This window comes from Cricetulus griseus, chromosome 3 (assembly GCF_003668045.3).
Source record: "Cricetulus griseus strain 17A/GY chromosome 3, alternate assembly CriGri-PICRH-1.0, whole genome shotgun sequence".
Classification (NCBI taxonomy): Eukaryota; Metazoa; Chordata; class Mammalia; order Rodentia; family Cricetidae; genus Cricetulus; species Cricetulus griseus.
In genome coordinates this window covers 100,726,446-100,738,978 of record NC_048596.1, presented here as the reverse complement: position 1 = coordinate 100,738,978, position 12,533 = coordinate 100,726,446, and the positions used below count along the sequence as shown (strand labels likewise).

The following is a 12,533-nucleotide window of genomic DNA, read 5'->3' as shown; positions in this document are numbered from 1 at the left end:
CTCCTCCTCCACTTCCTCCTCCTCCTCCTCCTCCTCCTCCTCCTCCTCCTCCTCCTCCTCCTCCTCCTCTTCTTCTTCTTCTTCTTCTTCTTCTTCTTCTTCTTCTTCTTCTTCTTCTTCTTCTTCACCACAAGCTGAGATCAAAGATGATATTTTTACAGCAACTGAAATAGAAAACCACTGGACACATGGTGGGAGGTGAGTGACCAGGACACAAGCCCCTTTATGCAGCCTGTGGCTGGAGTAAGCATTCTGCCTCCTTGCCACAGGGAGTCCGGGACAGTGTGGTAGTGACCATCCCAGCTTGGGTTCAGGGATAAAACAGGGGTGAACCCTGGGTGTGGACTGCAGTTTAGTAATGGTGGAAGCATCACAACCCAGCACCTTCCACCCATGCAGCCATCTTTGTCATTGTGTTGCATAGTCTGCCATTGCAGGCATTTGTGTACAAGGCTCTGAGTCATCCAAACAGAGCCCTGGAGGAAGGGTTACTTGTGGCCCTTGTTTTCTGGAAGAAGCAGCCCAGGATACAGGGGGAAAGTGTCCTAAGTTCTGTGCTATAAAGTGTTGAGAACAAATTCAGAATTGGGTGCTGTGGACTCATCTAGCACTCTTTATAATCACTGTAATCACCCATTGCCTACTCACACACCAAATCTCCCCCGCCATCCGTTAGCCACAGCCAGGTCCCCTAGAGCAGCAGGTCCTTAGACGTCAGCACTGCCTCAGCTTCCACAAAGTTAAATATAATAGTAACTAATACATGGGCTAGGTGTGAGCCTGGGCCAGGCATCCTTTTAGCCCTACAGAAATATTAATTCAGGGACCTTTTGAGAAAGACTAAGGAGATGGAGGTGCACAGAGGCAGTGGAACCCCTCAGGTTTGCACAGCTAAAATGTGGCAAGTTCTAGAGTCCAGACAAAGCTGGCAGCAGTGTGTCTGGCTCCTAGAGCACATTCTGGGCATGGCTGATGATGCAAGCAGCATTACCTCACCTGAGAGTGAGCCGATGACCCCCAGTCTCTGAGATCTGCTGCTTTGTCAAGACTGGGGAATGAGTCAGCTGCAACCCCAGCCTCAGTGTCTGGAACCCTGGGAATGCCAGTTTCTCGAAGCACAATGCTGGGCTTTTGAAACACCCCACTTTATATAGGACACAGGGTGGGCTCTGACTGGGAGCTGTTTGACCTCTCGGAAACTCTGTTTCTTCTTCTATAAACAGAAGGATGATAGTTGTAGATCCACAGAGATGGACATTTGTCATACCCAAAAAGTATGCACAGAGCCGCAGACTATGGGTAAGGCAACTATCCTTCTTTCTTCTCTATGTCTTCTGGTAGCTTGGGGGAATGTCAGCTCAGGGTCTAGAAAGGTTCAAAGGAAAAACCAAGTTGCTAAGTGGACCAAGTGCACTTGACCTCTAGCCCCCCTTCTCTTCCCATCTCCTAGGCACAGCAGCTCCAGAGGTTTTGGAGGTTAAACACAGGCGCCCCCTGTGTCCCAGGAGGAACTTAGTTACCTGTGTTGGTGAGCACCAGGACTACCACACCACAGCACACCTCACCACACTACACCACAGCACACTGGCTGTGGCTAGGCTTCTGCAATGAGTGCTGTGTTTGAGGACCGGTTGCCTTCAGGCTAAGAACATCTGAAGCTCGTTAGCTGCCTGTTCCCTGGGGGCTGACCCCGCTTGGCTTGGCGAGAATTACCCCCAGACAGAAATTGCAAAGGATGCAAACGAAGACCAGGTGAGGGGTGGCCACAAAGATGGGGGGCAGGCAGCATCTCCAGAGTAGCCTCTGGGGACCTGGGGCGAGCAGAGGAGGCTGGGAGGAGAGCCCCAGGCCTGGCCCAGCTCCATCCAGTCCATCGTGGCTCACCAGCTATGCAGCCTGGGGGCAGGGGCTGGCTTTCTGTCTCTTCTCTGGACCTCAGTGTCCCTGTGTGTTGATCACTGGAAGAAAGACAGGCAAGGTGTATACACAGAAGGACTTGACATTCTAGAATGTTGGGTCTCTGAGGTCTGGCTTAGTGCTACTGGGAGGTAAGGAATAGGAGGCAAGTCAGGAGAAGGGAGCCATGATTCCATTCAGCTCTGGAGATCACAGGGGAGCCAAGAGGAGAAAGCCAGAAATTGACCCCATAGCTCAGAACTGTCAACTTGGGACTCTCAGTGCCTGAGAGTGGCACAGATGGTTAAGCTGGTCAGAGGTAGGGCAGGTATGAACTGAACCATCCAGAAGCAGGGCTTTCAGCTGGGTGTATGTTCCAGGACCCAGTGACTTCTCCTTAGGACTCACCACCCTCCCCTTCTCTCTCATAGACCACAAGTAGCTTTCACTGAGAACTTTTTATTATCATGCCAGGCTGGGTTTTAAGTGCTGTATACACATTGAAATCAATTAACCTTTTCTCTGGGTGGCAGGTCCTGGTGTCTGACAAGCATGAAGTCTGACCAGCAGACCTGACACTGATCTCTCTCAACACCTCACAGGTCAGGAAGGCTGGGCCTAGCATTACCCTGACCTCAGACAGCCTCTCATTCCCTCTTGGGACTCTTGAGAAGCTGTGGCATGGTGAGCCTGGTTTCTGAGGCACAACTTCTCAGGGAGACCTGCTGGACACTGGGGAAGACACAGACACGTCTCCCAGACAGTACAGATGACCTAAGGGCATGCATGTGACCAAAGTGGGCTTTTTCCCAAGCCTTGGTTTTGCTCCAGATGCCTCACTCCTCATTTGCTGCCCTCTGTCTTCTGACAGGTGAGCGTCCCTCAAGCGCAGGCTTCAGCCTGGCTCCTGAACGTCCTTTGATTCACTGAGCTTCCAAGACATCTTTCTCAGATAGGCCCAGTCAAAACAGGACCACTCTAAACAGACTGCCACAACTAAACACTTGATCACTTTCAAAACCAAAAAAACTAACCAGATGACTGTAGAAAATACAGACAGTTGTAAAGATATGAAAACATACCTTTGGTTTTTCTGAGAAATTTCCACCCCCTTCCCCATCCATCCTTGCTCCATCCCTATCCCCTCCCTCAACCGCAGCCATAATCAATATCTCACCTGCTTTTGCCAACAGCTGTTCCCACGAGGAATAATCCTTGACAGCAGACCCTGGAAGACCGCCTTAGACCGGATTCTGGAAAGGTCTGGCGTCTTCAGGAACAGCAAAACTTCCGCCCAAACGGAACTGTTTAAGTGTATGATATCCTAAGACCTACTCCTGGCCAGTAATCCAAAGACTGCATCCAGCTGCCCCCCACCCCCAACACTCTGTGGATTTGCTGTGTGACCCTGCTGCTCTCTGAGTCTGTTTCATCAATTGTAAAGGATTGGGATTGATCAAGTGGTTTCTGCCTGGCTAGTCCCAGTGGCCTCAGCCTTGACTTCTCAAGTAAGACTTCCAGTCCCGGGACAAGGCTGACATGGCTCTGAGGTTTGCCTGAGGGCAGGTATCATGCCACTTTGGGCTTCCCCATGGAGCGGCTCAGACCAGAGTGCATATCATATATCAGGTCTGCATAGAGTCCCCAGAAGGTAGACATCCAGGACTTTTGGATACAGTGTGAGGTATCTCCAGGGAGGTCCTGCCTGCCCTGTACCTGGCTTCTTCCTGGCTCACAGGTCTGGGCCAAAGCTTGCCGATGGAGCCACTGTCTGCCTTAAGCTCACAGCTTGGGAGATGGTGTGGACCCTCCTCATGGAGTGTCAGTAATGTTTCCCAGAGGGCCTTGGGGCTCATGACATTATGGACAGCAGTTTCCAAGTGGGACCCACAAGGCTAAGTCCATTTAAAAATGAGCAATGCTCCTGGGAGTTGGTGGTGGATGCCTTTAATCCCAGCCCTTGGGAGGCAGAGGCAGGTAGATCTCTGTGAGTTCTAGGCCAGCCTGGTCTGAATTCCAAGACAGCCAGGGCTGTTACACAGAGAAACCCTATCTGGAAAAACAGAAGAACAAAAATGAAACAGAAAAATGAGCGGTGCCTTTTTTTTTTTCTTTCTTTTTCTTTCCATTTTGGCTGAGACATGGAATGTAAGTTAAATGACTGCAGGGATTTACACAGAAATTACACAGGCTGGATCCAAAACTGCCTCTGGTTTCTGGGGTCCTAAACACAATGACAGAATCCAGAAGTTTGTTCCCTCCTTTCTTAAAGCCACCCTGATTCTATTCCAGGTTCCCCCAACAGTACTAAGATCAGGGGAAATGGCAGTCTTTAGGGCCTAGGCGGTTTCTCTCACCCTCAGCTAATATCTGTAAAACAAGCATAATAGTTCTTCACCTGAGCATTGCTCTAAGACAGCATGACACCAGCCAAATGTTTATTCATTCAACACTACTTACCAAGCACCTTCTCTCTACCAGGCATTGTCAAGACCCCTTTTGGAACTATACTGCAATGGAGGAGACAGAGAATAAACCAATAATGAAGGTGTCTCTAACTAATGTTGCTATTACAAAATACCAGAGGTAAGGTACTTAATAAACAAGAGAGGCTGAACTGACTCATGGTCTTAAATGCCCAAGATATGATAGCACATCTAGTCAGCTTCTGATGAGGGCTTTGTGCAGCATCTATTCAGGTAAAGAACTGGAAAGACAAAGTGGGCATGCATAGAAGGAGTATGTGAGAGAGGGCAGGGTAGGTTGACTTAAAATCCAGCTTAGAGAGACCTAACTCCCTCTTATGAGAACTAGTTTAATTTATTAAGGGAAATATAAATCCATTTATGATGGTGGTGACTCGCCTGCCAGCAGGCCTCCCTATTAGCACACAGGGAGTCAGTTAGTCCTTACACACCTTTGCAGGGCACACTATACTTGGATACATCAGATAGAATGTGTTCTGTGCTGAAAATAAAAACTCCCTCTGGAGGAGGGGTAGTGGGTGGGCCAGGGCCTGTCAGGTGGCCTCACCAAGAAAGGAAGGGTTTGACAGACTCTGAGGGTGAAGCTTTGCATCATGTGGAGGAAGAACCCCCCCCCCCAGCTGAGGAAGGACACTGGTGATTGTGGAAGCAGGAGGTGAGCTGGATATGGCACTCTAAACCTTGACTTCTCAGCCTTGCTCTGGGCTGCAGCAGCCCTGCAGTCAGAGGGACAGTCAGAGGGACAGCTAGGACAGTCAGGGAACAGTCAGGGAATAGTCAGGGGACAGTCAGGAGGACAGTAGGAAACAGTCATGGGGACAGTCAGGGGGACAACCGAGAACAGTCAGGGTACAGTCAGGGACTGTGGCTAGCTTTGCACTCTGATCTTCAGACAAGCCTCATTTGTTAGATCATAAATAAGATGTCACCACACAGGGAGGCTCCTGACTCCCCGTGCTCCTCTAGGTCTGACTCTGGCGATTCATCACAGCCATTCCCAGTGTTTCAGCTAACCATTCAGCCCAGCCTGGGTCCTGGATGCAATCCCAAGTGGGGGCCAGAAACAGGAAGCTGGGGTCTCCAGCCCTTTCTAAAAATCTCAGAGTCTGTGGCAGTGATCAAAAGTCTGCATCGCACTAGAGATCATTTTCTGTAGGATTGCCTCCTCCCTTTCCTTCCCTGTATATAAAAAAAACCAGGGAGCACACTGCTGGCACACAGCTGTGTGTCTAGGGAACCAGATTTAGTGATCTGATTCTGATGTCCCCTCCCTGGCCTGATGCCCCAGGACTCACTGCAGGCTTCAACCAGGCCAGGGCCACACCTTCTTTCCACCCTTGTCTTTATTTTTCCCTCTCCTCTCAGTACAGTTCTATTCCTCTGCTGGAACTCTCTGTGCTCCCTCCCTCCCTCCTTCCCTTCCTCCCTCCCTCCGATCCTCCCTTCCAGTCAGCATTATGAGAAGGGTTCACAACTCAAGACAGATGGATCAGGGCTCAAACCCCAGTTCCTACTGCACTTTTCTGCCTGCCTTGGTTTCTTGTCCTAGGAAAGTGGGTGAGCCTCCCAATCCATGCTCCTATGGAACATTTAAGTTGAGATGTTTCTAGAATCCTTCTGCAAAATAGTGGGTGCTCAACAAATGGAAGTTCTCTCTTACTTTTCTCCCCATGACCTTCTCCCTGTCTCCTTCATACACAAAGCAAAAGACCACACACACACACATACATACACACACACACACACACACACACACACACACCTGGTCCCCAAGCACCATGCTGTGAAGCCAATAGTGCTCACTCTGGCCCTATGCTGGAGGCATGCCTAGTTGTCACGCTAGCCTCTGTCATGGAGCTCCCAAAGGGATTTATAAGACATCCTCTAAGCTGTGACTCAGATACCAAAGTTGTTTTTTCACTAACTAGAATACAGGAGAGACATGCTGTCAACATCTCAGTATGGCCTACAGACCCCCGCAGTGACCCCAAATTACATTCCTTACACTTACAGGCTTCTCTCCATATCCTACATTCTTGACCCCAGCTAGAGAGTCTAACATCCTCATTTCACTTTTTAAAGGTCTTTTGAGCTGGAGTTTTGTGTCATCTAGGCTGACCTCTAATTCTTGTTAGTGAACTGAGGATGGCCTTGAACTTCCAATCTTCCTGCTTCCACTAGCTGAGTATTAACATTGTGAGCATGCCCCATAGCGCCTGGATGATTACTCAAATTTTTAAATGGAAAAAATAATTGAGCCAGGTAGTAGTGGTGCATACCTTTAATCCTAGCACTCAGGAGACAGATGCAGATGGATCTCTGTGCGTTTAAGGCCAGCCTGGTCTACAAGTGAATTCCAGGACAGCCAGGACAGTTTCACAGAGAAACTGGGGAAAAAAACAAAAAAGAAAGAAAGGAAGAAAGATAGATTGAGGCTCATTTGCATTAGTAATTGGGGAAATGCAAATCAGAACCACAGGCAGAGCTGGGATGAGGATCAGCTGGTAGACTGCTTGCCTGTCTTGCACAAAGCCCTGAGTTTGATCCCCAGGACAGCATATACCCACGCCTATAATCTCAGCACTTGGGAGGTGGAGGTAGAAGGATCAGAAATCCAAGGTCTTCCTTAGCTCTATATAGAGTTTGAGGCTAGCTAGCTTGAGTTACAGATGACTCTGTCTCAAATAAAATTTAAAAAGCAACGAGATTCTTCTTTACACTAAGATGGCTATAATAAAAACAACAGAAAATGGCAAGCTTTGTCAAGGCTGTTGAGAAACTGGATCCTTCATACGTTGCTGATAGAAATGTGAAAAACTGTGGAAGACTGTTTGGCAGCTCTCCCAAAGTCATGCAGAGTTACCATACAATCTAGCAATTCCGTTCCTAGGTATATACACCAAAGAATTGAAAACCTGCATCCCAGACAAATGTTTGCACATGAATGTCCATAGCGACATTATCTATAATGGCCCAAAAGGGGAAACAGTCCAGGTGCCCACTCAGCTGCTGAATGGATAAACAGAAGGCAGCATATCCATGAGGTGGAGTGACATCCATCACAAGAAGTAATAGAATATCCATACATGCTGCAACATGGGAAAATTCCAACAAGAACTTGAAATGTCCAGAAGAGAAAAATCCATAAAGTTTTTGTTTTGAAATAAATAATGGTTTTTAGAGTTTGAGATGGTGAGTCATATTGGGGAGTCACTACTAATGGGTGTGGGGTGTTTCAGAGGGTGGTGGATGGAAGTGTTCTAGAATTTGAAGTGGTAAAGAGGGAGTTATGCATCAATTTTTAATGGTAGTTGTGTAGGTCTGGGGGAATCTTTAGCACATTAGGACTACTGTCCTTAAGTTAAAGATAGGTGACTACAGCCCAGAGAGAGAGCAAGGACCTGAACCCAGAACTACCCACACCCCGTCTCCACCCCAGACTGTCAGTTCCTAGTGGATTGGATCCTTTGCTAGTCCTATGGTTCCTGTAGGGATAGCATAGCCCCAGGCACACATCAAGCCTCAGGCAGGACTGCACCCATTGCCAGAGGACGAAGACCCACACTCGGTGAACCCAAGGAAACATGGGCTCAGTAGCAGTTGGAGACCCGGGGGATGCTCAGGGCCTCCAGTGATCTCCCCTCCCCACCTAGCTCTTCCCTTCCTCCTGCCTTCTCTTCTTCACAGGAAAGGAAACACTGAGCAGGAAGCCACTCCCAGATTCACTTAGCCACCCCAGGGAGACTGCTCAGTGTGTTCCCCCTGGGTCATAAACTCCTCCTAGACCAGCTATGCAGCTAGAAAAATGAAATTCTCTAGAAGACCTGACCTTCCATCAGGGTGCTAGGCTCTGTGACTGGTGCTTCTCCCCAACACTCAGAAAGTGAGGATGCATTGGAGATTTGACAACAGAAACAAGAGGAAGGCACAAACTCAGCCACCTCCTGCCCTGGGCACCAAGGGCATTGTCAGTTACTCTATCAGTCAGAGTAGTAGTAGTCATGGTGTTTGGAGGGCAAGTGACCTGGGGCTCAAGACCCAGCTTTTTCCTTTCTGGCCAGGTACAAGTGAGCAATGGCTCTTGAGCCCCAGTTCCCTGAACTGCAGAATAAAATTGATTTCCATAGAGTTGAAAACATTAGAGATTAATGGGCGTGGCAGCATAAGCCTTTAAATCCCAGCACTCCAGAGGCAGAGGCAGGTAGATTTCTGTTAGTTCAAGGCTAGCCTGGTCTACATAGTGAGTTCCAGGACAGTCAGAGCTGTCTCAAAAAAGAAAAGAAAGAAAACACGGGGGGAGAAGAAATAGAGCCATCAGCCCACAGTCTGGTGCAGAGGAGGGCAGGGCTAAGGGCTATTGCCATTGATGCTGTGTGTAGGTTCAGGTTCAGCCGTAGGTGAGAAGCTGAGGATTCTGGGAAAATGCTTCAGACAATGGGAGGTTCCCATGATGGCAGTGAGTGGAGCTACCTGTCTGAGCTCAGGATTGCTTCTTCTCTATGGGTCCCAAAAATGGAGTCAGCTGCTGAGAGCCCAGTGCTTCCCCAACCTACTGGGTGACTTTGGTGTGGCAATCTGCCCTTTCTGAGCTCAGTGTCCCCTCAGCCAGTGAGAGATGTTGAGTGGCAGCCCAGGGCTCTTATTCATTTAAGGTTCCTGTGAATTTGACAGTGTCACCACCCGACCCCATGTAGCCACTATTAGGCATGGGGACCAAGCAGCCCTCACCACAGTTACTCATCTGTTTTTTGTCAGGTTGTGGGCCGGGCATGACTCCTCATAGGTGATTGGCCTAGTCTTGTTCTCAACGTGTCTATAGACTGCTGGGACAAACAGCCTCACCTGGACCAGGCTCCCGGGGCTCTGATGGCCTGTGGGACCTTAAACAAGTCACTACCACCCCCTGGATGTCCATGAATCTGTGAAGGAAGGGGTTATACTTAAGGGCAAGAGCCTGAGGCTAGGCCCACAGCTCTCAAGAAGTAGATGGTGGCCCTGCCCCCATACTTGAGCTGCATCTGGTGACATCACCCCACCCCCTCCTGTTTCCCCAGCAACTGGGGTGCTGGCGGAGGGTCCCCAGAGGCCCAAACCGTCTGGATTTCTTTGCATCCAACTGTACCTCATCCACATTTGCACAATTAACTTGTCAATCTGGGTTAAGTGCTGTCTGCTGATGACTGTCAGCCTCTCTCTGGCTCAGTTCACTGTTCACTCCGGCCCAGTGGGAATGTCTTGCCCAGCCCTCAGTTCTAGGGACAGAGAGTAGGGTAGATTCCAGCCTAGCTAAGCCACTCATCTGCTGTAGGTCTTGGGCAAGTCACTTTCCCTGTCTGGACCTGTGTCTCCCCTTCTGAAGAATAGGACTAATCATATCTGCCTAGCCTTCATTCCTCTCAAAGCAGCCTGAAGGCTCACAGGGGCCTGTAACTGTGGCAGAGTTTAGAAACTGTGGACTCCCTGTGTGGTGGTGGCACATGCCTTAATCCCAGCAGAGCAGGTGGATCTCTGAGTTTGAGGCCAGCCTGGTCTACAGAGTGAGTTCAAGGACAGCCAGGCTACACAGAGAAACGCTGTCTCGAAACAAACAAACAACAAAACAGACAAACACACAAAAACCAAAAAAAGAAGAAAAGAAAGAAAAGGAAAAGAAACTGTGAGCTTGCCAAGTCCAAAACAAGATGCTGAGAGGAGCTCTGATTCCCCACTATGTAGGTAAATTTAGCCCACACTCTGAGCTACTCTGCTCTCTGCCTGCATTTTTGGCTTCTCTGTTTCTTCCTGTCAAGGCCTAGACTAAAGACAGAGTGGAGGCACTAGGCCAGAAGGCCAAGGGCCTGCTTCCCACAGTGTGCCCATATATACTAGTTGTCCCTTGCCCTCTCCAGGTACAAGACTCTCAGATCTGCCTGCCCCAGACCAGAGGCCAGCTGTACCTGACCTTGCCCCTCTCCACACAGGTCTGGAGACCTCCCCCTGTCTCCCGTTGCAGGCCCAGAGCTGCCCCCACCCCCAATCCCAGCTTGGCATGTAAGGCTTCCCACTCCTCTTCAGACTGGCAGCTTGAGCTATGGACTTGCCCTCCCCTGACACCATGCTTCCCCATCTTGTTTGTGCTCTCCCTGCTTCCCAGTAGGCGCCCCTCCCCCACTAGCCTGCTGACAGTTCCTCTCCCACCTACACATAAGCCTGCAAGTTTCCCATCTGGAATGGTTTATGTACCTGGCAGAAGAGGATCTAGCCTTTATCAGGGAGCTGTTACAGCCTAGAAAATTCACATCCATCATTTCATCTAGACCCCATTACAACCCTAGGTGGTAAAATTCATTCCCATTTTCCAGGTGAGACCCAAGACTCAGGCACAAGGATGATCCATACAGAGACAGTTGGCATGGCTGAAGCTCAAAACATGGGCAGAGCCTGCCTGGGCTTAGGCCCTAATGAACTTACTTGCTGTATGGAGATAGAGGCACACATCCATATAAACACTTGCTGTTAGCAAAATTGCATTACTGTGCCAGCACCAGAGACCCCTGTGATACCCAATGTTGTCACATAATAAAGGGGATCCTAGGAAGAGAGCCAGGATCTTCAGTACTTGCAGGGTTTTGCTCTAAAGGGATGAGGGTCCTCTTGCAGACAGAACCATCCCATAATAATAGAGACTGTCGTGGATGGTGGAAGGTGGGGAACCCTGCTTCTGGGATTTGTGAGCAAGGCTAGCTGAGGGATATTGACTCTTTCTGGCTCTGATGTCACACAGGGATGCAGCAGGGTCTGAGACAAAGGCACCACTGGTCCCATGTCCCACTCAGATTTCTGACCACCTTAGGGATATGAGAGTGACCCACTTCTGAGATGCTGAGACTGGGAAGTAGCATCACATGATAATTGTATATTTTGGTGTGTGTGTGTGTGTGTGTGTGTGTGTGTGTGTGTGTGTACAGCATGTGCACACATAGGCCATTACATGTCACTCTGCCTTTTTCCTTTGGGACAGGGTCTCTCATTTGAACCAAGGCTGGCAGCCAGCAAACCTCAGAAATACTCCTGTCTCAGTTTCCAATTGCTGAGTTAGAAAAAGTACACTTTCCGGCATTTTACATGGAGGATTTGAACTCATATCCTTATCCATAAACAGAAAACTCTTACCCACTGGACTATCTTCAGCCCCATCTTTTCATCCTTAACCTGTTCGTTCCTTCCTTCCTTTATTTCTGGTTTGCGTTTTCGAGACAAGGTTTCTCTGTGTAGCCCTGGCTGTCCTGGAACTTACTCTGTAGATCAGGCTGGGGTCTACAGCCTCCTGCCTCTGCCTCTCTAGTGCTGGGATTAAAGGCATGTGCCACCACTGCCAGGCTGCCTGTTTGTTTCATATGCCCACCCCTGTCCCCGGAGCCGAGAAGGAATTTGTAGGACATGAGGCCTAAGTTTCAGCTTGCCTTGATCACAGTGGACAAACAATAACGGGCCAGCCCAGATCAAGGGTGGAAGGACAGACCTCACCTGTGGCAGGGTGTGTAAGTCAGCCTTCTCATGGCTGTGCTAGATAGCTGAGAAAAACAATGTCGGAGGAGAGATTTACTTCAGTTCATGATTTCACAGTCCTCAGGCCTTAACTCTCTAGCCTCATGCCTCCACTATGTTAGGTTAGGTCCAGATTGAGACACTGGCTCACACTCCACGTAGGGAAGTGGAGCTCAATGGCAAAAGAAACTGCACCCAGACACATGCCTGGGAAGCCCCTTGTTTCCTGGTCCTCTTCTGGTCCTTCCCAGCATCCTCTTACCAGTTGTCACTCAAAGGAAACATGCCCCAAGCAGTCAACCAGCCCCTTCTCTGGGATTGGAATTTCTACCTGGGGCTGTCACAGCCACTTCCCAAAGGGAGAAGCAAGGGCCAGGCTGAATGTGGGTGGGTTCAATGAATAGAAGGAAGGTACAGCACTTCTTCCAGGTCACTGGGTGCTCCTTCAGTGGCACAAGTCTCTTACAAGTGCACTAGTTGGGGTTCAGTTTCTCAGAGGTCGTTTCCTGAGCAGCCAACAGGGTCACTCAACAGTGAGAGCAGAAAGCAACCTTTCAGAAGTGGTGCCCCAGCAGACATGACCAGTGGTGTTTTGTTATGTGCACCCAGGAAAGCAACCTCCCC

The 12,533-nt window shown here is 49.4% G+C and overlaps 1 long non-coding RNA gene across 4 annotated transcripts in view; it reads left to right on the top strand.

Annotated features, from left to right (window-relative positions):
• The window catches only part of LOC103161237, a 9,912-nt gene extending 2,932 nt beyond the window's left edge, over window positions 1-6,980 (top strand). For 2 of the 4 annotated variants that reach the window (XR_004769121.1, XR_004769122.1), the window contains exons 2-4: window positions 1,451-1,752; window positions 2,430-2,767; window positions 3,090-6,980. This is a non-coding gene — a long non-coding RNA (uncharacterized LOC103161237). The remainder of the gene's footprint in view (window positions 1-1,450; window positions 1,753-2,429; window positions 2,768-3,089) is intronic. The other 2 variants (XR_003483840.2, XR_004769123.1) reach the window with 2 other exon arrangements.
• Window positions 6,981-12,533: the final 5,553 nt, after the last annotated feature.